General features: G+C 42.6%; 1 protein-coding gene across 6 annotated transcripts in view; it reads right to left on the bottom strand.

Annotated features, from left to right (window-relative positions):
• ARHGAP32 (Rho GTPase activating protein 32) overlaps positions 1-25,982 on the bottom strand; it is a 205,043-nt gene extending 179,061 nt beyond the window's left edge. For 2 of the 6 annotated variants that reach the window (XM_086383679.1, XM_086383682.1), the window contains exon 1: positions 25,851-25,982. The gene's annotated coding sequence lies outside the window, so the exon portion shown is untranslated. The remainder of the gene's footprint in view (positions 1-25,850) is intronic. The other 4 variants (XM_086383684.1, XM_086383685.1, XM_086383678.1 and 1 more) reach the window with 3 other exon arrangements.
• Positions 25,983-26,721: the final 739 nt, after the last annotated feature.

Here is a 26,721-nt window from a genome sequence, read left to right as displayed (position 1 = left end):
AGCCCCAAAGAAAATAAGTTAGGAATGATCGATGTTGAAGAAAAATAACCATTACTTTACTTTAAAAACTTGGGATTTCCCCCAACTGACTCAGCATGAAATGGAAAGGGAAAGAAGGCAGGATACTGAGGAGAAATTTTTCCCAACTGACAATATCACACTGTGACTTACAAAGATCACTGCCTTTAAATGTCATGCACAGATGATTGAGTCTTCCAGATGGAATTGTCTTATTTTTATTTTACTATTCCTACTTCATCTTTTTGCTTCAAAAATTCCAAACACAGCATTTACAGTGCTGGTCATAATAAATGAAACAGCAGATTACTTACAAATGAGAAAATTAAGTACCAGTGCAATTAAATATACACATTTGAACTAAATATTTGATTACTGCACACAGCAGTGATTTCTGCTAAAAGTGAGCACTGAGTTTAAATTTATATGTGTACCAAGAAATTCTTTTCTGTTTACTCAATAGATCTGAAAATCCATGAAGAGGTTAGAGGTCTTAACTGGATTCACTTGACAGCTAAGTGGATTAAGCCAGTATTTCACTCAGCAGGTTGAGGCATGTGTACAATAGAGGTCAGAAGGCATACAGAATGAATATAAACTCCACATACTCAGTTGACGATCACCAGTTAGCTAAGGCCATCTCAAGGAAGAACAAAGATGGTAAAGAACTTAGCACTAACAGTTAACAAAACCTATTATAAAGCTATAATAATTAAAACAGCATGCTATTTGTATAAGAGGAGAAAAACTGCCTAATGGAACAGAACAGAATCATGTCCAGAAACAAGCCACAGATATTTGGTTACCTGATTTATGAGAAACCTAACACTCAGTATAGTGGGGAATGGATAACATTTTTAATAAATGGTGCTGACTCCACTACATAACCATTCGGAAAAAATGCTTTGTTACCCCCTCCCTCACATCTAGACAAAAAGTAATCCAATTAACAGGTGGAAGGAAGATCTACATATGAGAGGTAACACAATAAAGCTTTTATAGAACAAAATATAGATCATCATCTTTGTGACACTGGAGCAGGTAGATATTTTTTAACATTACCCAAAAAGCACTAAACACAAAGAAAATCTGATAAACTGGATTATATAAAGACCTATTTCTCAAAAGACAAGTAAAGACTGAAAGAGCAAATCACAGAACAGAAAAAGATATTCACAATACAAATATGTGACAACGACTAGTATCCAGAATATAAAAGGGACTCCCACAAACAATAAGAAAAGACATACAAAATTCAGTAGAAAAATGGGCAAAAGACAAACAGGCACTTCACAAAACACACACACCCACCAGAATGACTAGGTTGAAAACAAACACAAATCAAGTACTGGTGAGAATGCAGAGGAGCTGACGCTCTCAAGCACTGACACTCTGTGATCCAGCAGTTTTACTCAAAGAACATACCCAACAGAACACTTCCATATGTTTAACAAAAGTACGTTCTTAGCAGCAGTATTCATAAATGGAGTCAAAACTGGAAGCACTCCAAATGCCCACCAACAGTTGATGAGATAAATAAGTTGGGATAGAGTCACACAATGGAATGCTGCACTGCAATGAGAATGATCTATAATTATATACAAGATGAACTAATCTCACACAAACGCTGAGCAAAAAGAAGCCAAACGCAAAAGAGTACACCCTGTATGAGTCCATGTATAAACACAAATACAGGCAAAAACTACTCGATGCTATTAGAAGGATACTGATAATCCACAAGGGCGATAAGCAGGACTTCTTTATTTCTTGATCAAGATGCCGGTTACACAGACAAGTTTGGTTTGTGAAAAATCATAAAGCTGTACAGGTATGATCTGTGCACGTCTTCCATAAGTACATTACACCTGAATAAGTTTTTTTTTTTAATGGAAAATAGCCTCCATAGTTAACCCTGGCATGGAGGGATATAGGTCATCAGTCAGATTCCTAACCGTGCTATAACTATCTGAAACCCTCTCCATTCAGAGGGAGCACCAGTAGTTTCAACACAGATTATGTGGTCAGATGAAGCCAGGACTTAAATGTAAGAGAGGATGAAGTGATAGTGGGAGATGTTAGACTATTTATAAATATTTCCATGCATTTCCTCAAACCTCCTTGGTAACCAATATCTACCCAGCTGGATATCCAGCCCATCCAATCAAGTCTAAAGACAGAAAGAATTCCAAAACCCTCAGGGTCTTCTGGATTTGAAGTTAGATAAAATCCCTTGTTGAATTATAATCAGAAGATTCCAAATCTCCAGAAAGTAGATCATAATGGGCATACAAATAATTGTATCAGTCAGGAATAATGTTCTGATGCATGTAACAGGAAGCCCAAATTACAGTGGTTTAAGGAAGACAGGGGTTTACTCTTCTCATCAAATGGAAGTTCAGAGAGGCATGTGCTGACATTGGTTTGGCAGTTCAGGGATATATAGAGGAAGACCTCTGTAAATCTCCTGGCTTTCCTCTGAGTTCAGTTCAGTTCAGTCGCTCAGTCATGTCTGACTCTTTGCGACCCCATGAATCGCAGCATGCCAGGCCTCCCTGTCCATCACCAACTCCCGGAGTTCACTCAGACTCACATCCATCAAGTCAGTGATGCCATCCAGCCATCTCATCCTCTGGCGTCCCCTTCTCCTCCTGCCCCCAATCCTTCCCAGCATCAGAGTCTTTTCCAATGAGTCAATGCTTCGCATGAGGTGGCCAAAGTACTGGAGTTTCAGCTTTAGCATCAGTCCTTCCAAAGAAATCCCAGGGCTGATCTCCTTCAGAATGGACTGGTTGGATCTCCTTGCAGTCCAAGGGACTCTCAAGAGTCTTCTCCAACACCACAGTTCAAAAGCATCAATTCTTCGGCGCTCAGCCTTCTTCACAGTCCAACTCTCACATCCATACATGACCACAGGAAAAACTATAGCCTTGACTAGACGGACCTTTGTTGGCAAAGTAATGTCTCTGCTTTTGAATATGCTATCTAGGTTGGTCATAACTTTCCTTCCAAGGAGTAAGCGTCTTTTAATTTCATGGCTGCAGTCACCATCTGCAGTGATTTTGGAGCCCAAAAAAGTAAAGTCTCTCACTGTTTCCCCATCTATCCCATGAAGTGATGGGACTGGATGCCACGATCTTCGTTTTCTGAATGTTGAGCTTTAAGCCAACTTTTTCACTCTCCTCTTTCACTTTCATCAAGAGGCTTTTGAGTTCCTCTTCACTTTCCACCGTAAGTATGGTGTCATCTGCATATCTGAGGTGATTGATATTTCTCCCGGCAATCTTGATTCCAGCTTGTGCTTCTTCCAGTCCAGCGTTTCCCATGAAGTACTCTGCATATAAGTTAAATAAGCAGGGTGACAATATGCAGCCTTGACGTACTCTTTTTTCTATTTGGAATCAGTCTGTTGTTCCATGTCCAGTTCTAACTGTTGCTTCCTGACCCGCATACAGATTTCTCAAGAGGCAGGTCAGGTGGTCTGGTATTCCCATCTCTTTCGGAATTTCCCACAGTTTATTGTGAACCACACAGTCAAAGGCTTTGGCATAGTCAATAAAGCAGAAATAGATGTTTTTCTGGAAATAGAAATAGATGTTTTTCTGGCTTGCTTCTGAAGGCCTCCAGAATACTGGTCTAGCCCTAGGCATCAGGTCTAATTTCTATGCAGGAGGAAAAAAAAAAAAAGCAGGTGAAAGGCCTTTCAAAAGATCTTCATCCAGATATGTCTGCCTGCATCTCACTGACCAGGACTATGTTACATGGCTGCTCTGGCTGGAAAGGAGGCTAAGAAATGTATCGGGTTTTTTTTAGCTAGGCACACTTCTGCTTCTAGGAAAACTTTAAGTTCTGTTAGAAAGAAGATACAGGGGAAATGGGTATCCGACAAATTAGGAACTTCTGCCATAGCTATGATGAGTACTTGATGCTTTTACTAATGCTGAATATATTTTTTTAATCTAGCAATTTACAAGTTTGTGGCTCATGGCACTAGAGACAATTTTCTGTGGTAGAACTCTGGCAGCTATTTTTCCAAAGCATTTTTCATACTACTCCTCTCAGAAAGAAATGTACAAGCTCCAGCTCTGTAACATTAAAAGGTCAGGCACAGCCACCATTTCTTCAGCTAGCAGCTAAAGATCAATGCTTAGACTGCTTTCCTTTCATACTTCAACTTTAATCTTTTAAACAGGAAATTACCAAAAAGCTGAATAAAGTTTTCTAAAATACTCAGTTCTTAGATGTAGTAAGTTAATAATGAATGCCCCTTCAAAAAAAAAAAAAAATAGAACTTCTTAAATTCTAATGAGAGTATTTCCCAACAAACTTTTTCAGAGTGAACAATGAATTCTCAGTCTGACCTAAAGCATTATTTATCATTCTTCCAAATTAACTTAGCATCTGCCATCTCAGAAAGTCAAGTAATACGGCACTTTTCTGCTGAAATACAGTTACCAGAATATAAACTTTTCCTCTCAATACAGTGTCTTGGACTGCAAGGAGATCAAACCAGTCGATCCAAAAGGAAATCAACCCTGAATATTCACTGGAAGGACTGATGCTGAAACTTAAGCTCCAATATGTTCGCCACCTGATGCAAACAGCCGACTCAGTGGAAAAAATCCTGACGCTGGGAAAGATTGAAGGAAAAGGGAGAAAGGGGCAAAAGAGGATGAGATGGTTAGATAGCATCACCGACTCAACGAACATGAATCTGAGCAAACTCCAAGAGATGGTGAAGGATGAGGGAATTCCGGAATTGGGAGAGCTGCAGTCCATGGGGTCACAAAAATATGGACACAAATTAACGAATGAACAACCACAAGAACTATGCAACAACATAAGCCAGAGCCAGCTTTTCACCAAAATGGTAACACTGGTCTTGATCCCTCAGTCTTTGCAAGGACAGCAGATCTGAAATAAAACCTTGTTATCAGACCCCAGTCTGAACACTGGCTAGTGCAACCAAGACAGGTTAACTCAAAGGCTGAGCTACTCTATATCTGCAAAAGAGATGCTGCATTTATCATATTCTCATATTCAGAGATATTACTAGATTTTTATTGACAACCACGGGAGGAAGGGGAAAAAAAAGAGACTATATTACAAATGCCATCATTCCTACATTCTCACACAAAAAAACAAAATTTTTCCTATGGATATATTAACCCACTCATTCATTTGACAAATATTTATGAGTTTCAGTGTCTGAATAATGCCTAACCTTTAAACAATGTGAAAAGAAAGCTAAGGTATTAGTGTGATCCAGATCCAGAAGGACTTCTCAACCAGAAGAGCTAGAGGATCACTTTTACAAAGAAGATAACAAGAACTGCAGAGGAGGAAACCAGCCCGGTCAACACACAGAACAGCAGTAATTAACATAGCAGTTTTTGTAATAAGTGAGGACAATATCCTTATAGAGACTATCGCTTTGGGAAAGGAATATGTAGTTAGATTTGGCTGTGTGGACATGAGATTCCTCTGAGACTAATAAGAAGTTCTTCCAATTAAGCTTTTTGTTCTGGGAGTCTTGCTGTTTTGTTTTTCTGGAGTCGGGTCATTCAATAATTCCACAGAAAGCAAGGGAAAAGCACACCCCAAGTCTACATGCAGCTTTTCCCATCCTCAAACAATTCCTTGTTCAGATGCACAGCTTTAGAGGGTCAGAGGTCACTGGCGTCTTTGTACTCAGTTCCATGGTAGTCACAAACAAACTTTTGTCCCCGTTCCTTCAATGACACGGGCTGCGACAACGAAACTGACTGAACTTTTACATCTGCAGGCTGCGTGTGCGTTACTCAACTGAGGGGCCATAGTATTTCATTTACACTGCAGCCATATATTATTAAATCTCTTTTGTGAAATAAGATAATTTATTTACCTGGGTGCAATGAATGTTGATTCTAGCCAAACACAAAGAACATCACTGATGGTAACAGTCTTATGATTTCTTGTCATAATTATCATACTTCCTGTAACAGGATTTAGTAAAGCTTTTGTTAAAGACCTTCGTTTTTCAGGATTTTTCTCATCCCTGTTGCCTTTCTCTATTTTAAATCATACCCGCATGGTAAAAAGTAAAGAAATTTATTATGGGCTTTTATATAGAGTTACAAGTCTAAAGTTCTTTCTTAAAATGTGATAATAAATATATCTAAATAAGAAATCTCAAAGTTACAAAATTTATTTTACAACAGAAGTGTCTAAACTATGTTAGGAAAAATAATATAAATATGGTATTATAATTTAGACTATAAGTAATTTTACCTTTATGCATATACCTGGACAACTTTTTAAGCATTAAAGTTAAACATTTAATTGTTAAAACTGTCCTTTTAAAAACAATGTTTAAATAAATTCTTATTACTTTTATGTGCTAACAGCAACCTCCAAAATCTATTCTTATACTATTATAGCTGAATAATCAGAAAAATAATTACCAACAAATCAACCAATAAGTAATCAAAAAGGGAATTACATGAACAACTTTAAAGAAAAAAAAATTTCTTTTTAAGAAAAATTTTTTAGCAGCAGAGCTGAGAACTAAATGAACACATCAACTGAAGCATGATGCAGGAAGGACTTTGCCAGTACCAAGATAAGAGACAGTTTCCTCCACCAAGAAAACTTTCTGTAACTGTTTCTAATGGAGGCAAATACTCTAGAAGGCTGAACATACTTCTGAAAATTTACTGAGCCCCCAAGAGTATGCTAAACACCACAGTCCTCAGAGCAAATGAGTCCAATCTCATTTTTAAAAAAGTTTAATGAGCATACACTGGAAAGGAATACAGCTGAAAGAAGCAAAAAGAACAAATGCATATAACAGAGATCACAGGAATACAGAAATACTGTTGAAATGGAGGATGGGGTGGCTCTGAACAGGGCTACGCAAAGGTAGAGGGTCTAATGTAACAGGAAAGTTATTCCAGATCCTGTTGCATGAACTTCAGTAACTCAAATATTTCTAAACCACCAGGGCCTTTATCAGCTCATTTAACCAAATGTTTCTTTTTTTCCACTTCTGCTAAAGTCCCTAATCCTAAACACTAAGAATACCATAATATTTTTCGTATCACTAATCTAGCTAAGACTAAGCTAAAGGATTTTCTAAACCCCTTCTCCTGTTTCAGGCCTTTCCTTTCTAACTTCCAAGAGGTTAGCCTATAAACAGATCAGCTACAGTTACATGAACTCAGCTCTCCATATGCTGAAGCTTAGGCCTCTATTTTGGTTAGATAGTAATGCTAAAAGATAGAAAGCCAGTAAAAACCAAGCATTTTTTTTGTTTCCGTCTCTTCATCAAAATTAAACACTGTTGCCCATCAAAGGATACTATGGACAGACTGAAAAGGCCACCCACAGAATGGAAGAAAATATCTGAAACCATGTATCTGGGAAGAGATTGATATTCAGAATATATAATGCCAAGACAACTACAAAAAACTTTATTTTTAAAAATGGGCAGTAACCTCCCCAGCAGTCCCATGGTTAAGATTCTGCACTTCCACTGCAGGGGGCATGGGTTTGATCCCTGCTGAAAAAGCTGAAGTTGAACAGTTCTATGAAGACCTACAAGACCTTTTAGAACTAACACTCAAAAAAGATGTCCTTTTCATTATAGGGGACTGAAATGCAAAAGTAGGAAGTCAAGAAACACCTGGAGTAACAGGCAAATTTGGCCTTGGAATACGGAATGAAGCAGGGCAAAGACTAATAGAGTTTTGCCAAGAAAATGCACTGGTCGTAACAAACACCCTCTTCCAACAACACAAGAGAAGACTCTACACATGGACATCACCAGATGGTAAACACCAAAATCAGATTGATTATATTCTTTGCAGCCAAAGATGGAGAAGCTCTATACAGTCAGCAAAAACAAGACCAGGAGCTGACTGTGGCTCAGATCATGAACTCCTTATTGCCAAATTCAGACTGAAATTGAAGAAAGTAGGGAAAACCACTAGACCATTCAGGTATGACCTAAATCAAATCCCTTATGATTATACAGTGGAAGTGAGAAATAGATTTAAGGGCCTAGATCTGATAGATAGAGTGCCTGATGAACTATGGAATGAGGTTCGTGACATTGTACAGGAGACAGGGATCAAGACCATCCCCATGGAAAAGAAATGCAAAAAAAGCAAAATGGCTGTCTGGGGAGGCCTTACAAATAGCTGTGAAAAGAAGAGAAGTGAAAAGCAAAGGAGAAAAGGAAAGATATAAATATCTGAATGCAGAGTTTCAAAGAATAGCAAGAAGAGATAAGAAAGCCTTCTTCAGTGATCAATGCAAAGAAATAGAGGAAAACAACAGAATGGGAGAGACTAGGGATCTCTTCAAGAAAATCAGAGATACCAAAGGAACATTTCATGCAAAGATGGGCTCGATAAAGGACAGAAATGGTATGGACCTAACAGAAGCAGAAGATATTAAGAAGAGATGGCAAGAATACACGAAGAACTGTACAAAAAAGATCTTCACGACCCAGATAATCACGATGGTGTGATCACTGACCTAGAGCCAGATATCCTGGAATGTGAAGTCAAGTCAGCCTTGGAAAGCATCACTACGAACAAAGCTAGTGGAGGTGATGGAATTCCAGTTGAGCTATTTCAAATCCTGAAAGATGATGCTGTGAAAGTGCTGCACTCAATATGCCAGCAAACTTGGAAAACTCAGCAGTGGCCACAGGACTGGTGGAAACGGTCAGTTTTCATTCCAATCCCAAAGAAAGGCAATGCCAAAGAATGCTCAAACTACCACACAATTGCACTCATCTCACATGCTAGTAAAGTAATGCTCAAAATTCTCCAAGCCAGGCTTCAGCAATATGTGAACCGTGAACTTCCTGATGTTCAAGCTGGTTTTAGAAAAGGCAGAGGAACCAGAGATCAAATTGCCAACAACCGCTGGATCATGGAAAAAGCAAGAGAGTTCCAGAAAACATCTATTTCTGCTTTATTGACTATGCCAAAGCCTTTGACTGTGTGGATCACAATAAACTGTGGAAAATTCTGAAAGAGATGGGAAGACCAGACCACCTGACCTGCCTCTTGAGAAATTCGTATGCAGGTCAGGAAGCAACAGTTAGAACTGGACATGGAACAACAGACTGGTTCCAAATAGGAAAAGGAGTACATCAAGGCTGTATATTGTCACCCTGCTTATTTAACTTATATGCAGAGTAGATCATGAGAAACGCTGGACTGGAAGAAACACAAGCTGGAATCAAGATTGCTGGGAGAAATATCAATCACCTCAGATATGCAGATGACACCACCCTTATGGCAGAAAGTGAAGAGGAACTAAAAAGCCTCTTGATGAAAGTGAAAGTGGACAGTGAAAAAGTTGGCTTAAAGCTCAACATTCAGAAAACGAAGATCGTGGCATCTGGTCCCGTCACTTCATGGGAAATAGATGGGGAAACAGTGGAAACAGTGTCAGACTTTATTTTTCTGGGCTCCAAAATCACTGCAGATGGTGACTGCAGCCATGAAATTAAAAGACACTTACTCCTTGGAAGGAAAGTTATGACCAACCTAGATAGCATATTCAAAAGCAGAGACATTACTTTGCCAACAAAGGTTCGTCTAGTCAAGGCTATGGTTTTTCCTGTGGTCATGTATGGATGTGAGAGTTGGACTGTGAAGAAGGCTGAGCGCCTAAGAATTGATGCTTTTCAACTGTGGTGTTGGAGAAGACTCTTAAGAGTCCCTTGGACTGCAAGGAGATGCAACCAGTCCATTCTGAAGGAGATCAGCCCTGGGATTTCTTTGGAAGGACTGATGCTAAAGCTGAAACTCCAGTACTTTGGCCACCTCATGCGAAGCGTTGACTCATTGGAGAAGACTCTGATGCTGGGAGGGATTGGGTGCAAGAGGAGAAGGGGACGCCAGAGAATGAGATGTCTGGATGGCATCACTGACTCGATGGACGTGAGTCTGAGTGAACTCTGGGAGTTGGTGATGGACAGGGGGGCCTGGCGTGCTGCGATACATGGGGTCGCAAAGAGTCGGACACGACTGAGCGACTGATCTGATCTGATTTGATCTGAGGAACTAAGATCCCACATGCCATGTACATGGCCAAAAAACTAAAAAGAAAAAATGGACAAAGGACTTGAATATATCTCTCCAAGATGATACAAAAACTGACAACAGGTTTCTGAAAATAATCCTCAGCATCACTACCACTAAGCAAATGCAAATCAAAACCACAGTAAGATACCACTTCACACACAGAAGATCTCCTGGAGAAGGAAATGGCAACTCACTCCAGTATTCTTGCCTGGAAAATTCCATGGACAGAGGAGCCTGGTGGGCTACAGTCCATGAGGTCACAAAGAGTCAGACATGACTCAGGGACTAAATAACAACATGATCCAGAAATCTTACTCCTGGGTATACATACAAAACAAGTGAAAACAAGATCTCAAAGCAGTATTTGCAAATCCACGTTCACAGCAGCAGCATTCACAACTGCCAAGAGACAGAAGCAACCCAAGCGCCCCTCAAAGGATGAAGGAATCAACAAAATGTGACATATACATACAATGGAATATTATTCAGCCTTAAAAAGAAAGGAGATCTTGTCACATGCTACAGCATGGTTGAACCTTGAGGACATTATGCTAAGTGAAAGAGGTCCGTGACTAAAAGACAAACAGTGTGTGAGTCCACTGATATGAGGGATCCAAAGTAGTCAAGTTCATAAAAACAGAAAGGATGCTTAGAATAGTGGGGACCAGGGGCTGCAGGAGGCAGAAACGGGGCATTCTTTAATAGGCAGGGACTGTTAGTTTTGCAGGATGAAAATGTTCTGGAGATGTTTCACAACAATGTGAATATACGTAAATTGTATATCCAGTGAATGTACTGGACAGCTAAAAACAGTTAAAATGGTAAATTATTACATAAACTTTACCATAATTAAAAAAAAAAAGTATGAGTAACTACTTCATGAGGCAACTGTGATGATAAAGCAGATAATGTATGTAAGGAGCTTATAACAGTCTGGCATATCAATAATAAATAAATGTTAGTAACAGTAGCTACTGATATTAATAAGACAGACATGTATAATTTAGTAACACTGAACTGTGAATTGAGGATTATTTAAAAAGAAAAAAAGACTTTCCTTGAAAATAAAGCAAGAGAGATCAGTAAATATAGGAACAAGAGCACTTAATAAGTATAGTAGGAAGACAGAACCTCTGATGGCTCTTGATCAGTTAGAGTGAATACAATGAAACATTAGTTTAAGGACATGGTTTCGGCAGTCTAGAACAAAGCAACACAAAATCAAGCCTGGTAAAAGTAATGTGAAGAAATCAGAAAGGTGATGCCTCGGAACTCAATAACAAGGGAAAAGAAACCTGGTTTTAGAATGCTAAGCAACCATCCCTCCAAATCTGTGCTTTAACCAATAAACACAACTCCTCAGAGAAGTTATGTTGGTTAGTAGGTCAATACCTAACTGCCAGGTTGGTATCATATATTTCACATTTGGTGGCTCAGTTGCGCCTGCAATGCGGGAGACCTGGGTTCGATGCCTGGGTTGGGAAGTTTCCTTGGAGAAGGGAACAGCTACCCACTCCAGTATTCTGGCCTGGAAAATTCCATGGACTGTATAGTCCATGGGGTCGCAAAGAGTCGGACACGACTGAGCAACTTTCACTTTCTTTCACCCATCAACAGTTCTAATAAAAATAAGCATTAAATATAAAAAGCCTAACCTTTCATCACTCAGGAAGCCTTTGGCATTAAATCCCAGATTCTCTAGAAGCAGCACAATTGAATAAACATCATGCTCTAATGTCATTGAAAACCTGTCCCCAAGTGGGGAGTTTGATAAATTCTCTCTCATACATTCGAGGACCTATCACCATGATGGGGTTGGTTAAATACACAAGCACACATATTCAAAGTAAAACCCTGACTACTTAGAACCTTTAGAGCAGGGCTTCTCAACTCGGCACTATTCACATTTGGTGGGGAGAGGGGTTGGTGAGGAAGCCTGTTCTGTGCATGAGTAACGAAGAACTGATGCTTTTGAACTGCGGTGTTGGAGAAGACCCTTGAGAGTCCCTTGGACTGCAAGGGGATCCAACCAGTCCATCCTAGAGGAGATCAGTCCTGAGTGTTCACTGGAAGGACTAATATTAAAGCTGAAACTCCAAAACTTTGGCCACCTGATGCGAAGAGCTGACTCATTTGAAAAGACCCTATTGCTGGAAAGATTGAGGGCAGGAGGAGAAGGGGACGACAGAGGATGAGATGGTTGGATGGCATCACCAACTCAATGGACGTGAGTCTGAGTGAACTCCGGGAGTTGGTGATGGACAGGGAGGCCTTGGCGTGCTGTGGTCCATGGGGTCACAAAGAGTAAGACACGACTGAGCAACTGAACTGAACTGAACAGAGGATTAACTTACTCCAAATGTAAGAATATGAATCTGGGAAACATCCCTTTCTCAGGCTCAAGTTAAATGTTTAGAAATTATTTCTCATTATTCATAGACTAGTGCTAAGAAAACACACAGGTACTTTGAGGTTAAACAGACCTAGATTTGAATTCTAAATCATCCCAGCATTTGAGTAAGTGACCACAAATTCCTGAGGTTTAAATAAAATAACATTTGTAAAGATCAATGAAAAATGGTCACTAAATAAAAAGAGAAGTGAATTTACAGTTATATCCCAGAACCTTTTTTTAAAAATCATAACTAGTTTAGAAAAGATATATTTCTATAATGTACTGTACATTTTCCCACTTTAATGTAATCTAACCTTTTATAAACAACTCGGGGTGACCATTTCAGACAAGCATCACTGGAACAACTAAATATGACACGAATCCAGAGCAGAGAGCCATCAAAATGGATAATACACAATTAAGTGGCAAGACACTGGATGAACTGTTTGAATCTGATAAAAATGATACCACTTAATAGGGACTGTCAAGTTGAATCTTTAGGTTAATAAGTAACAATAAAGGGAGACAACAGAAGTCGGGACAGAAAAACTCTAAAAAATGCAACTGCCTGCATGCCCTACATGAATCAGAAGTGATAGGCTGTCCAAAAAAAAAATAGTACAAGAAAAGGAATTTGGGTTAGTAGAGAGAATATACCAGAATAAGAGTCAGAAGAATGGAGTTCTAGTTTCAACTGTCCTACTTGAGTGAGAATGTGTAGCTACACTAAGCCACTTAACCTGGATCTATATCCTCATTAATAAGAAGGGCACAAACCTACTTTGACACTTCCAACACTGTCAGGAGGACCAGATATTGATGCTGATAGAAATGCTCTTGAAGCCATAGGTAAACGCTTTATGCCACGAGCCCTGCAGTCACCCGACAGCAGTCCAGAGCAGGCTTTCTCTGTCTTCGGCGCTCAGGACACACGAAGAAGACAGCGCTGATATGGGCACGCTGCGGCAAGTGAGCCCGGTTGCAGGGGTCACCAGAGGTCAGGAGACGCGCTTGCCTCTGTCGCTGACAATCCTCTCCAAGGAATGAGGAAATGTTTCTGCCCTATCTGTAACATATTTAGTCTTGTCTGGCACGCCAGTTAGGGAGCTCTAATTAAAACACAATGTCTAGTTTGGAACATTGTTAAGAGGGAATTTAACTTTTTCCACAATAAACGGCTCTGGGAAACAGAATCAAGACCAGAATCTGATAACGACACAACAGTACTACATTGGACGTGGGGTACCCGCTGACCAACTCCCTTTACCGTGGGGCCAACTGTTCTCAGGACCTAAACTAAAAGGTATGCCCAACTGCAGTTCACACACCCCAGCCGTCTTCTTACCAGGACCCCAGAATTTCCTGACTACTTCTAGGGTTTGCTCAGGCTTCCTCCCTGAGTGGACCCTCCCAACAGCAGATGACCACACCATCAGTATTTACATCCCCTGGGCCCAGGGATGATCAAAGAGATGCTATCTGAAAGGGGTACAGGCACGCATGGTTTCAAGTGCCCACACATACGCACATGCAAAGTCTCTCATGCCAGGAGCCTGGAGGGAGACGGGTACCTGCCCGTTACCAAGGTGTGGAAAAGAACTCCCAGGAGTCAGAGCATTCCCTCTGTGACCCAGATGTAGGTCATTACAAAGTTGCCTTTGGTAAGGTACGCAATGGAACGTCTGGATCAGTTCGCCTGATTAATACTGAGCAAATGTTTAGACGCACAGCATACAGACTTCCATTTGTATCCTTGCCCGAGTTCCAGAAATGCTGGGGTGGGCCTGCAAAAGGAGCTCAGTCACATGAGGAACAGTTGAAGGAAATAAGTACATTTAGCCTGGGAAGAAAAAAGTTAGTGGGAAGATCAAAGAACCAGCCATTTTTCACATGACAACTGAAGGCCATCATGTGAAAAACAGAACAGATCTGTGTGGTGCTGGAAACGAAGCCAGGTACATTCCACTCTAATACAACAAAGAATGTTAAACAGTAAGAATTCCTTTTAAAAAGGACTGGGCGACTTCCCTAGTGGTCAAGTGGCTAAGACTCCGTATTCCCAGTGCAGAGGCCCCAGGGTTCGATCCCTGATTAGGGAACTAGATCCCACATGCTGCAACAAAGACCCGGCACAGCCCCCCCCAAAAATATTTTTTAATTAAAAAAATAAAAAGATTTGGGCAACAACAAGGTCATACTGTATAGTACAGGGAACTATATTCAGTATCGTGTGATAAACCACAATGGAAAAGAATAGAAAAAAGAATGCACACATATATGTATAACTGAGTCACTCTGCTGTACAGCAGTCATTAATACAACACTATAAAGGCAACGGCACCCCACTCCAGTACTTTTGCCTGGAAAATCCCATGGCGGAGAAGCCTGGTAGGCTGCAGTCCATGGGGTCACTAGAGTCGGACACGACTGAGCAACTTCACTTTCACTTTTCACTTTCATGCATTGGAGAAGGAAATGGCAACCCACTCCAGTGTTCTTGCCTGGAGAATCCCAGGGACGGGGAAGCCTGGTGGGCTGCCATCTATGGGGTCGCACAGAGTTGGACACGACTGAAGCGACTTAGCAGCAGCAGCAGCATACATTAGTAAAAATATATAAATTTTTTTCAAAAAGAACTGGGCTGTCAGGTGAGTAACAAGTCAGACACCGAAAATACAGAAGCAGAGGGTACGTGCTGCTCTTCCAACAATAATGTGGAAGGAACTCTGATCCTGAGAAAAGGCAAAGACCACATTTGCCCAAGAAGCCTATGTAACTGCAGTGTGAATGGGTAGCTCTATATACAGAGACAAGTGCTTTGAGACACAGGCAAATGGAAGCTAAACTCTGAAGCATCCTTTCTCTATTAAAAAGTCCCTGCTATCAGCTCACTCTTGTCATTCGCCTCCTCACAAAAACCGAAGTAAATTCCTCCATTCTACCATATTAATTGCTTAAAGACCAGAGCAGCCTTGTCTCGAGGGACTTCTCTATCCTCCAAGAAGTCAGAACCTTCTTCCCTGCTGCTCCTGGGGTCCTATGATTTATCATTATCACTGAAAACCTTGTCATCTGTCCCCACGATGGATGACACCTCTCTGGCACCAACAAATACATATTCTACAGAAATACTAAGGATACAACACATATCTAGACAGAGTCCAGGCCTCTCAAACAGCTTGCAGAAAATGGGGTTATAAATGTAAGATAAAAGCAAATAAATGCAAACTGAATGAAGAAAATAAAATGAGGTAATAAAGAAGACAGAGCCTGTGACACTGCCTGTACAGAGGTAAGCATAAAGGCCTCACTGGGGCAGCAGAAGAGAGCCATGAGAAGATCTGAAGGAAGTACGTTCCATCCTTCCTTGTAGATCGCTGAAGAGGTACATGCTTAGCTCGGTCAAGGGATGAAAAGGAGTATCATCCACTATACATCTGTTAGAATGGCCAAAATCCAGAACGCTCATACCACCAAGTGCCGGCAAGGATGTGGGGCAATAGGAACTCTCATTCAAAATCATGCTTATCATACCATCCTAGAATCACCCTCCTCGGTACTTATCCCAAAGAGCTGAAAACTCCTATCTACAAAAAACATGGATGTTTATAGCAGTTTCATTCATTACTGCCAAAACCTGGAAGCAATCAAGATGTCCTAACAAAGGAATATTACTCAGTGCTAAAAAGAAAGAGCACTGTAGAAAATTCTTAAAGAGATGGGAATACCAGACCACCTGACCTGCCGCTCTAGAAATCTGTATGCAAGTCAGGAAGCAACGGTTAGAACTGGACATGGAACAATAGACTGGTTCCAAATAGGGAAAGAAGTACATCAAGGCTGTATATTGTCACCCTGCTAATTTAACTGATATGCAGAGTACATCATGAGAAACACTGGCCTGGAGGAAGCACAAGCTGGAATCAAGATTGCTGGGACAAATATCAATAACCTCAGATATGTGGATGACACCACCCTTATGGCAGAAAGGGAAGTAGAACTAAAGAGCTTCTTGATGAAAGTGAAAGAGCAGAGTGAAGAAGTTGCCTTAAAACTCAACATTCAGAAAATGAAGATCATGGCATCTGGTACCATCACTTCATGAGAAATAGATGGGGAAACAGTGGAAACAGCAACAGACTTTATTTTGGGGGCCTCCAAAATCACTACAGATGGTGACTGCAGCCATGAAATTAAAAGACGCTTGCTCCTTAGAAGAAAAGTTATGACCAACCTAGACAGCATATTCAAAAACAGAGGCATTACTTTGCCAACAAAGGTCCATCTAGTCAAGGTTATGGTTTTTCCAGCGGTCATGTATGGATGTGAGAGTTGGACTGTAAAGAAAGCTGAGTGCTGAAGAATTGATGCTTTTGAACTGTGGTGTTGGAGAAGACTCTTGAGAGTCCCTTGGACTGCAAGGAGATCCAACCAGTCCATCCTAAAGGAAATCAGTCCTGAGTATTCATTGGAATGACTGATGCTGAAACTGAAACTCCAATACTTTGGCCACCTTATGTGAAGAACTGGCTCATTGGAAAAGACCCTGATACTGGGAAGGATTGAGGGCAGGAGGAGGAGGGGACGACAGAGGATGAGATCGCTGGATGGCATCACCGACCCAATAGGCATGAGTCTGAGTAAACTCCAGGAGTTGGTGATGGACAGAGAGGCCTGGCATGCTGCAGTCCATGGGGTCACAAAGAGTTGGACATGACTGAGTGACTGAACTGGGCTGATAAAGAAATAAGATATCAACCCATGAAAAGACATGGAAGACACTTAAGTATTTATTACGAAGTGAAAGAAGCTAATTGAAAAGCTACATACTGTAAGGTTCCAACTATAAGACACTGTGGAAATGGTAAAACTATGGAATCACTGAAAAGATCCTGAGTAACCAGGGGATAGGAGTGGGAGGAAGGTGGGGGACACGTAGGCGGAGCACAGGGGACGAAGGAAAGGATAGGGGCAGGGAAGTCTATAGATAATTTTCCAGAGGACAAAGGCAGCTAGCCTAGGTGTTAACCGTGAAAAAACTGAGACACAGTCAGGTCCAGTTTGTATTCTGAAGGTGGAGTTGATGGGACTTATTAACATGAGAAGGAAAAAATGGAGGATGACCTCAGAGCCTGCACAACTGGGTAGACAGTGTGGCCACTTCAGTTCAAACAGTGAAGACGTGGGAGAAGTGGAGGGAGGAGTGGACGAAAGAAAGCGTAATTCACAGTTCTGCTTGGTTCATGAGACATCAAGGTACAGGAATGGCCTTAGATGACGAGTCTAGAGCTCCAGAAATCAGTACCAGAGATAGGAATCTGAGCCCCCTTGGCATATAAACAGTATCTGAAACCATGAAAATGGATGAAATCAGGAGAGCCCAGGGACACTCCAAATTTTAGAGGGGGAGGTAGGCAGAGATAAGCTGCAAAAAAGACAGAGAATGAGTAGCTATGAGGTCAGAGAAAATAGTCGGCCAATGGGAAACGCTGATGAGAGGTCAGTAAGACACAGATGTTGCATGACCTCTGGCTTTGACAAGATACAAGTCACTGCAGCCTTGATTAAAAGCAATGCCAGTGAGTGGAGAAAGTGAAAGTGAAGTCATTCAGTCGTGTCACTCTTAGTGACCCCATGGACTGCAGCCTACTAGGCTCCTCCGTCCATGGGATTTTCCAGGCAAGAATACTGGAGTGGGTTGCCATTGCTTTCTCTGCTCCTGGGCCTTGGCCTCCTTCAATTTCCATGGGTGGACCTCCTTAGGGGTAAGTCTTTCTGAAGCTTATCCTACCCAGTACTGTTGCAACCTGAGAGCCAGGCGTCCCCAGGTCAGGGTGCAGATCCCCAGGCAGGCTGAGGCATGACAGCCTCCTAGAGATCGAATCCCTGGGCAGGTCAAGGCATGACGGCCTCCAGAGAACGAGAGCTCAAACAGATCAGGCTAAAGAGAGAATCAGTGGTAAGGAAGTGGACAAAGCAAACATAAACCTCTCCTGTTGCAAAATGGAACAAAGAAATTGGGCAATAGCTGAAGGGAATCATAAGGTGGAGGAGAGAGGATGGTTTAACAGAGGCGATTTATTCTAATACCTGTTAAGGTATTAGTGGCTCCAACAAGACAAAACTGTATTCCTTTCTCACTTAACCATCCAGAGAAAAGTGAACAGTAGTAGGTGGTTCTGCTCTATAAGATCATCCAAGGACCCATCTTACTGATCCACCTCCTCCTAAAGTATTGCTCTCAACTGCACGGTTGAATTAACACGTACCAGGACTATATTCTCCTGGCAGAAAGGGAGCAAGAGGAAAGCAGAAAGCGAGAGCAAGCAGAAAGCAACTCACTGTTCCTTTCTAAGGCCCTGACACAAAAATTGCTCACAGTACTTCTGGTCATTATCCAGTTACCCAAACTTTATCATGCGGTCACATCCACGTGTAAGAGGGAGGCTAGGAAATGCAGTCCAGCTGGGCATCCATGTGCCACATAAAACCTGAGGGCCCTATTACTGAAATGAAGCTGAAGAGAGTGGCATCTGGTGAACAATTAATCATCACTGCTGCAAGTAATATAGGGCACGTCTGCATACTAAAAGAGATGATCCAGTAAGCAGAGAATGATAATTTAAAGGAAAAAATAATGGCAGGAGTAAAAGCCTTTAAGAAGCGGGAAATGAGATCCAGGGCTCAGAGTTATTGCCCAGAAGCAGAGACACGTTGAGTCTCCTGTCACTTCTCACATGCTTGACTTTTCAGAAGAATTGTTGCCCCTTGAATGCATTTCCAGAAAATTAGAGTAATCCCTTCCGTCTATCTAGTAAATCAAATAATCACGTAGAATGAGTATAAAAATCTGGCCTGGATTGAACAGTTCTCACTTGAGTTGTCTCCTACCTAACAGGCTGATTCTTTCTCCTAACAGGCTGATTCAAAGATGCTGCTGCTCTTTCAAGGAGAATATGACCAAATTTCAGAGCTTAAGGCAGTCTAAAAAGTTTATTTTACAAATGTCCAAGGCCACAAATCATCCTCTCCAAAAGTACACCCAAGTCCATGAATGGCCACTGCTAGATCAGGGATGATTATCCCACTGTTCCTTGTCCACTCTTTCATAATATTCTTCTTCATAATATAGTTTATCTTCCCAATGGAATGGAACACTTTCTAAGGGAAGAGACTCGATGCCAACTTCTTTCATACCTAGGCTCCACTGCATTTAGTGTGGTATGAAAAAAAACCCTCACTTGTACTCAATTGATACTTTTCAGTTCACTGAGAAAGACATTTGGTTTCCTGTACCCTACCAGAGCAGGACTGTCACTAAGTCCTGAAGACCACTGTTTGCCAGGCTCTCCTCAGGTAGAAGATCAATGGAAACTGGGGAAGTGCTAGAGGATAGTCCCTACTTTTTAAAAAAAAAAATCGGAGAATTATGGAATTTGGGAGCAACAAAGAATCTTAGAGACCTCTAGTTTGACCCCTCATTTCATCAACAGATATAAGGAAAATGAGGTTTTTAGCAAGATGAATTACTGGTGCAAAGGCACAGATTTATTTACAGGAGAGCCAAGACGAGAACCCAGGTCCTCTGACTTCAAGTTCAAATCTCCTTTCTCTGCTAAAGCTTCCTTATCTTTTTTGCCTGCCCTTGATAAACCGGGTAATTACTAAAGTTCACATAATGTGTTCTTCAGTCACTGAAAATCCTACTCATCTTGAGAGTCTTTCCACCATATAACTCTCCAATAAAAAGAGAACAGGAATTACTACTTCCATCCTACACACAATGGGATAAAAACAGGGCAATCACATGGCCTGCTCAGGACCACAAGGCTGAACCCCACAAAATAAAGATTTTATTAATACTATCTCAAGGGCAAAGGAATGGAATGTCTATTTCAGAGCTCCTCCCCAGAGCGCGGTGCCTATCTTTGGTAGCAGAGACAACGTACCCCTATCACACCGTGTCCAGGGGGCATGGGCCACGTGTGCCTTTTCTCTCGGGGCTTTCCATCTCCACAGGCTCCGAAACTAATGTCTACTATGATCCAGGACATAAAATAAAGTAGTAAATGGATGCAATCTCCCTGAAAATCAGAATTCTACTTCCACTCTGAACATTCTGGTTCATAAATTACATATGAGAAATTAAACCAAACACCTCATTTCTCACTTCCTTTTACCTACCTAAAACACCTCCTGTAAATACCAAGGAAGCCCCCTTTTCAGGTATACTATGAACGTGCAAACATCTGTTTTACCAAATCTTTACATTTTGCTACCATGGTGAATATTCCCGCTCAGTCTTCACCTCTTCAAACAGGAATTCTCTGGTTGATTTTGTTGTTTATATGCTTTAACATCAAAAGAAAATCCTGTCTCCTTGAGATGGAAGGTCTTGTTTAGGTCTCTACTGTTTCTATGGGGCCACAAGTGTTGTTTTCCAGGGGCTGCAGCTCTGCAGTTTGATGAAAGGCCCTCTGCCCACCCACCAAGGACAGCATGGGGACATCAGCAGCACCCTCCAGAGGTCTCCCTGGGATTATCCCTCGGCCTGTAAAGAACACCCAAGGTGTGAAATTGCACTATTTGTAGGATGGCAAGAGCCACAGTGGCCCCAGCCCTGTTCTGTTTGACTCAGTTAGAACAATAGCCTTTGTTTATTTGCTCACTCCAAGTTTGGGATTAATGTTAAATAAACCAGCATTTGAAGCTGGGAAGTACATCCAATTTATCCACAGTAAGATAACTTAAACCAAATATTTCAGAAAGAAGCTTAACAACGAAGCTTCTAGAAAGTACACTAGGCCTATCTTTATGGAAAAAATATTAAGTTTTATTATTCCACCTCTGAAGAGGCTATTATAGAGATGCTAACGCAAATCCTAAATTAGACTTAAAGGGTGTCACACACATTAAAAGAAGTCACCTAACCCTGGCCTAATGTAATGTTCTTTTCCTAAATATCTTTTTCAAAAAAACAGAAAATAGGAAAAACCAAAACCAAAATAGAACCAATATTTAAGTTCAGCTTGCAAACATACATTAGTACCAAGAAATTATCAAGAACCAAGATCTTTGAAAAACAGAGCAGAATTATCTTTCCACCCATTCTTAATCATCTAAATAAGCAAGGGATTAATAAAAATACAGTACAACATACGAGAGATTTCTCAAATTATTCCATTTATCAGCTGTTTACTAAACTAATGGTTTCAGTAAAGGAAAAAATTCGGTAACATACCACTCAGAAGAACAACTCTATAATACTGGGGCAAGGTGATGTACAACATTTTAGGCATATTGTTTACACTAGAATTCATGATCACCATCATCTATAACTTACTATGTACTTATTAAATGCCTATAACGTATATAGCATCACGATTCAATGGACGTGAGTTTGAGCAGGCTCTGCGGGATGGTGAAGGACAGGGAAGCCTGGCATGCTGCAGTCCGTGGGGTTGCAAAGAGTCGGACACGACTGATCGACTGAACAACAATATCGTATTAAGCCTTCACATGTAACATTTCATTTAACCATCACTACAATCTTCTAAGACAGATTCTATATTCTCTGATTACAAAGGAGGTACCTGAAATACCAAGATGTTAATTTGTTTGTCCAGGATTAAAGTTTATATCACAGCTGACATTCAAACACAAGTCTGTCTGACTCCAAAGCAAAAATCAGTACCTTTCCAGGGGTCCTAATCCCTATAATGCTATGACAGGAAACCATGCTTGTGCTAAGCAGAGCAAAAATTTTATGTCCTAAAGCAAAAACAGGGCTTTCTGGTGGCTCTGTGGTAAAGAATCCGCTTGCCGATGCAAGAGACACAGGTTTGATCCCTGCGTCGGGAAGATCCCCCGAAGAAGGAAATGATAACCCACATCAGGATTCTTGCCTGGGAAATCCCATGGACAGAGGAGTCTGGGGGGCTACAGTCCATGGGTAGACAACGAGTAGGACATAACTTAGCGAAGGAACAACAACAATAAGGCAAAGACTGGCAAACTTTTTCTATAAAGGGCTCTGCAGGCCATACTGTCTCCGTTGCAAGGAATCAACCCTGCTGTTGTACAGCCAATACAGCCATAGACACTACATAAACAAGTGTGGCTATAATCCCAGTAAAACTTTATTTATGAGCACTAGTATCTGAATTTTATGTAACTTGCACATTATGAAATATTTTTTATTCTACCATTTGAAAATGAATCATTCTTAGTTCATAAGCCATACAAAATACAAGCTGCAGACCAGATTTGGCCTACATACTGAATTTTGTCAATGTCTATCCTAAATAATGCAGACAAATATAAAACATATTTTAGTAAACAGCTCTTTTCACACTCCTAACTTGTAATCTCCTTTAATATTCGGAACTGATACTTTACAGAAGCTCAAAGTCTCAATAAACTAAACATCTGCACCCAAATAATCAAAAACCCTGAGTCCAAAACTGTAGATACTACATATGGATTTCCTAAGAATGAGGCAGAATCACAAAATTCTGGAACTCAAAAAGATCGAACACATTCTCATTCCTTATGTGCATTTTTAAAAACTGGTATTAAAACATTTAAAACAGCTAAACACTAAGTTTACAGGTAATGACAGTAATAGGTTATGAATATAAGAAGCAATACAAAGTATTTTCAAACCCTTTTTTTCATCTTACTTCTCTGTAAGGAAGACAATGCAAGCCTCCTTGCAATGTCCCGTTTTGTTTTTGTTGTTGCTTAGTCACTAAGTCGTGTCCAATTCTTTTGTGACCCCATGGCCTGTAGCCCACCAGGCTCCTCTGTCCATGGGATTTCCAGGCAAGAATACTGGCATGGGTTGCCATTTCCTTCTCCAAGGGATCTTCCTGATCCAGGGATGGAACTTATGTCTCCTGCATTGCAGGCAGATTCGTTAACAATGAGCCACCTGGGAAACCCCATCCCAATTTTACACCTAAGAAACACAGGCTCAGAAATGCACATAACTTGCCCAAAGCAGGGACCAAGCCACACAGGTACTAAGTGGCAGAACTGCAACCACAACCTGATTTTAAGTCCCTGCTGCCTCTTAACTACTTCCATAGACATCAAATTTCACATTAATCGGTTAAACGCTAAAGATTGTCAAGAATTATTAGTCATAATTTTTAAAAGCAATGAAAACATTTAGTTCATTTCATTCAATTTTCCTATGCTATCAAAGTCTACTGAAGAAAACAGATGTTAATTCTTGACATTCGTCAGATGCATTTACAGTCAATAGTGAATCTATGTATACTGTGCAGACAACACACTAAGGCCAGCACAGAAAGGGAAAGCACTGCTGAACAAGTCAATCTAAAGACGGACTAAGACGAGACTTCCCTGGTGGTCCAGTGGTTAAGACTTTGCCTTTCAATGCAGGGGGTGTTGGTTCAACTCCTGGTCAGGGAGCTAAGATCCAACATGCCTTGTGGGCAAAAAAACAAAACACAGAACAGAAGCAGTGCTGTCACAGATTCAACAAAGACTTTAAAAATGGTCCACATCCACAAAAATATCTTTAAAAAAATAAAATAAAGAGAGACTAAGAGAAAGAGAAATAGAGATGAATGAATTCCCATTAAAGTCTGAGCCCAACTGTAGCATAGCTTCTGGTGATTGGAAAATGATGTGGGGGTTAGGAAAAGAAAATAAAAGAAACATAACTACTGGAACTCAAGCCAACATCAAAGACTCTAATGACAGTTGAGCCGGCCTGGCTGCTTCTTGGTCTCTCCCTAGAAAACAAAAAGTTACATAACCAAAGAAGATTCTTCCAACTAACACTTCCTCTGTGGCCCACTTACACCCTATCAGCCACCTCAGTGTGCATCTCCATACAGTAAACTGGGCTTCCACCCCAGCTGGGTCTGGACAGGTCTCTGTCCAAAGTGCTGCTTTATTCTACCGACTGCTATAGGGACGATGGTATGAAGACAACTGGCTAGAGCACAGTTCCAACCTCACGCCATTCTAGAGACTTATTCTATGAAGAATCATCACACACTAAATTTTAGGAATGAAGCCAACTCCAGATAATCCTGAAAATGGACATCACAGCATCATAATATCCCATCTTCACAAACAGCAGTGTTAAAAAGGAATTCACACCAATGAGTGCTTGAAAAACTCTGAGGTCATGTTGTAGCAGCAATTAAAGCTTCTATTTCTCAAGTACAAGGATCAAATGTCAATATTCTAAGAGTCCAATTTACCCAATAAAGAAAAATATATTAATGAATCACAATCATCACTACCCAAAAATATTACAACAAATTTAATTAGTGATTCAAACTAGCATATTTTCTGGATGCTAAGACCCACAATACTCTAGCACCATATGCTTTTTCTTCTTCCAATAGAAATACAAATATAGACAACGTTGACAAAAGCAACCAATGTATCAGAAGTTACTCCCATTCATATTGACTTAAAAGGTCTAAATCTGTGCCAAGTAAAACTCTGAAAGAATGGAAAATAAAAGAGATGCTGACAACAATGCAATGTGGCCCAGCTGCCAGCTATCCATGTAACATCATGCAGTGCCCCAAGCAGTTTAAAAGCAGATTGCAATTCTGCATGCAGATCAAAATTATAATTATCCAAATTCTATTTCCTAAAAGATAACTATCAAACTGGAACCCAAGCATCCTCCTGGGGTCGCCTCCTCCCGTCCACCTTCTTTAAGCTTCAGCCAGAGAATGCGGGGTTATAAAGGGTCAAGAAGTAGACCATAGCTAAGCAATCTGGTTTGACTTTCTCGCTCTACCGTTTCTGTTCATCTGTTTGAGAAATTTTTAAACATGAATATTTAATCAAGTCACCAAAATGAGAAAGGCAAGACGGGGACGGGGTGGCGGGGAAGACCAAGGGAGGAAAAAGGCACTAAAGTCACCAGCACCGTCCAATGTGCAGAGGCAACTTCAGCCAATTAGAAAGATGAGAGGGAAAACTCCACGGGCGCGACAGCGAGCACGGCGGGGAGCGGGCACGGCCAGGGCGCCCGGAGCCCCGGTGCCTCGGGCCCGGAGCGCCGCAGCAGGCCGGGAACCGCCCGGCCCGGTCCGCCGAGGCCGCGGGGAAGTGGTGGGCGCGGGCGGCTGCGGCCCGATCGCGGTCCGCCCCGGGAGGCCGAGGAGGGAGCCGGGTTGGGGGGTGGAAGGGGGAGGAAGGGGGAAACCCGAGATGGCCTTCCAAGAACATTCGATCCCGAACCTTTACTTTAAAAAGAATTTCTCCCCAAAAGGAAAGCCAGGCCCCCCAGCCCTTCCCTGCGGCGCCTGCCCACGTCACCGGCGCCCCCGGCCCTCCCGCGGCCCCCGCCTTACCGAGTCCCGCGGCCCCGCCGCGCCGCCGCGGCGTCGCTGCGCCCCGCTCGCCGCTCCGTGTCTGCCCTGCGGGGCGCCGGGCCCGACGCCCTCCCCTTCCTCCTCCTCCTCGTCCTCGTCCTCGTCCTGGTCCCGATCCTCGCCGCCGCCGAGCGCCGCCCGCGCGCCGAGCTTAGCGCCTGGCCGCCCAGGGCAGCCGCGGGGGCTCGGCCGGGCGCCCCCTGCGCCAGCGCCTCATCCCGCCGCGCCGCCCCGTCAGGCTCGGGGGCGGGGACGCCGGGCTCCCGGCCGCGGCCTCGGAGTCCTCCTTCCCTTCGACCCTCACCGCGATCGCCCTCCCCCGGCCGAGACGGCCCCGGGGATGCGGTCCTGGGCTCCGAGCCCCTAGCCCGCCGCCTCCGGGCAGCCCCCGCAGCGCCCCCGCCCCGCTCGCGGCGCGCGCCCGCTGGAGCCCGCCGCCGGGCCGGGCCTCCGCCTCCCGCGCTCCGCCTCCTCCTGCGCCCGCGACGCCCGCAGCGGGGAGAAGAGGCGCGCGGCCGCGGCCCCCGGGCACGAGCACGCGCGAGGAGGGCGGGCGGAGCGCGCGCGTGGCCGAGGGCGGCGGGGGCGCGCCCGGGCCTCGCCTGCTGTTGTCCCGGGAGCGCACGTGCGCGGCGGGGGGGCGGCGAGGGGTGGGCTGCTCGCGCTCCCCTGGGAGCTCTGGGGGTCCGCAGGGCGCCGGAAGGGTGCCGGGATGCACCCTCGGGGGTTCGGGCGAGGTCTGCCGCCTCGGCTTCTGCACCGTGCTGCGGTGCAAAAACACAAACCCTGCTGCAGCAGCAGCGACGCCGGGAAGAGCCATCCTCCGAGACTACGGCAGTGGCTCCTCTCC

The sequence above is a fragment of the Bos grunniens genome, chromosome 29 (assembly GCF_055505025.1).
Source record: "Bos grunniens cultivar Pamir isolate PY7600 chromosome 29, Bosgru_T2T1.0, whole genome shotgun sequence".
NCBI lineage: Eukaryota > Metazoa > Chordata > Mammalia > Artiodactyla > Bovidae > Bos > Bos grunniens.
The sequence above is the reverse complement of the archived record's forward strand: the minus strand, read 5'-3'. Positions and strand labels throughout refer to the sequence as shown.